Source organism: Manacus vitellinus, unplaced genomic scaffold (assembly GCF_001715985.3).
Source record: "Manacus vitellinus isolate BGI_N305 unplaced genomic scaffold, ASM171598v3 scaffold_11_pilon, whole genome shotgun sequence".
NCBI classification, from domain to species: Eukaryota; Metazoa; Chordata; class Aves; order Passeriformes; family Pipridae; genus Manacus; species Manacus vitellinus.
The window spans coordinates 2,558,101-2,560,146 of NW_021938895.1; the positions used below are offsets into that span (position 1 = coordinate 2,558,101).

General features: G+C 43.9%; 1 pseudogene; it reads right to left on the bottom strand.

Moving 5' to 3' along the window:
• Positions 1–866: 866 nt before the first annotated feature.
• LOC108644346 lies at positions 867–1,816 on the bottom strand (annotated as a pseudogene).
• Between the last annotated feature and the right edge of the window lie 230 nt (positions 1,817–2,046).

Sequence of the window (2,046 nt, forward strand, 5' to 3'; positions counted from 1 at the left end):
TATATCCTTCCAGAAGAGCCATGAGCATTTGCTGATGGGCTGAGCTGTGTCCTGTGGGGGGTCCTTTGGAAAAACACCTTCAAGTGGCTTTCCCTGGTACAGGGCAGCCCTGCCCTTACCTCGCTGAGAACCCCACAGACAAACAGCTGCCAGCACCTGGGCCGAGCCCCCCGTACATCTGCCCGTGGGTCAGTGCCAGTTGAAAGGAGGACTTTATTCCACGACGCAGGATGCACACAAACAAGGAAAAGCAGAGCAGGAGAGCAGTCACAGAGAGCAGGGCAATCGTGCTCTGGCAGGAAATGGGGCTGAGAGGACACTCAGGGCTGGTGTGGGCAGTGGGCTCTGCACCCACCTGTGCCCCCCATGGCCAATCCTGCATCACTGTTTGTCTGTCAGTGACCACCCGTGGAGAGTGACAGGGATCGATGTGTTCACACATCAGTTATCAACCATGGATAGACAGTGATACAGCTCATCATGTTACACTAGGACAGGGCCACAGCAGCAAGACCTTCAAACCAAAATTGAAATAAACCTGTTGTTTAGTTCAGTCTTTTCAATCAACAGATGCCAAAGCATTTGTGGCAGGTTTGCAGTATTGTTATTGCCCTTTTGCATCCAGTCAGTGTATACAAGATCTAAATGACTTTGCTATTGACAGTAATTTAGCTCTGTAAACTATCTAAATTAAATGAGAATAACAACATACTTAAATCACAGTAATATTAGTTCAAAGACTTTGAATGATATATTCCGAACATCTGTATCATCTACACTGGCTGGAGAGTTGCACTGGAAATTAATGGATTTGTTTGCTGTAACAACATATCAACATTTTGCAAAGGGTCCAGCTTTTGTTACGTCTACTTCATGCAAAACTTGAATTTCATACAGGATAGAATCTTTAGGAGTGTTTTTTCCAGATTGGGATTGCTGAAAGTATCAATATGGGAATGAAAACCCGGAAAAGCGTACTGAAATATGTAAAAAAGAAACACCATGTAATTTTGGTTCTTCATTGCATAAATCAGTGTCAAGATCAAAAATACAAAGTTGATGCTGTACATTATGAAGAAGGAGAGAATAGATTTCATGGTTTTGATGTGGGCATCCATGCTGAGGTCCATCATGGAGTTTGTCTGCATGTTGCGTTTGTGTCTCCAGAGAGAAAAGAGAAGGAGAAGGGCAGACAAGATGACTGCTGTGAATGAAGTGGCATATCCAGAACCAATGATAAAATAATGGGGAAAAAATTGTTCTTCTGTGCTGATACTTGCTTTCCAAATACATTTTTGGTGAAATTGAGGTTTTTACATAAAACTTCATCAGTAACATCATAAACAATAATTCTGATAACCAGGGAGGAAAGCACTGACCCCAACAAGAGCCAGGGCACAATCCTGTCAATTTTTATTTTCAGGTAGATGAAGAAGCTGTTCTTGAAATTGGCAATTTTTATGCAATAAAAGACACAAAGACAGGCTGAAACCCAAAAGCTGGAACAATTTAGAAAGCTCTGAGCACTCTCAATGAGTTGAAATATGGGGTGAACATAAAGGTAATTGGGATAAATTAGTGAGAGAAAGGAATATACCCATGAGATGCACAAAAACCAAAACCTGGAGCATCCCAAAGCCACCAAGATCTTCTCATTAGAGTTCAAGGTTTTCCTTTTGATCCAGGCCTCGCAAATCACAAAAACAATGAAAGCATTTATCCACATGCCAGCAAACGCCTCAAGGGTGACAATGACCACAGCTGTGGCAATGTATGAGGTGACATTGAATTGCTCTGGAGAGTGACAAGCTTCCATGCTGGGAGCTGGGAGCAGTGCTGTGCTGGACAAGGGGCTGTTGCACCAATGCCAAACACAGGTCAGCTCTGCTGTTGCCTGAGTGTCAGGTGTGGAAAGAGGAGCTTTATAGAGCTGCTGGTGGGGGGGATTTTGGTGCCTCTCATCTTGAGAGCAGGGCAGGTGCAGGGATGTAAATGTGCTGGGTATCCCCTTACCTGGTGTCAGTGTCAGTGTGCAGGATTTGCATG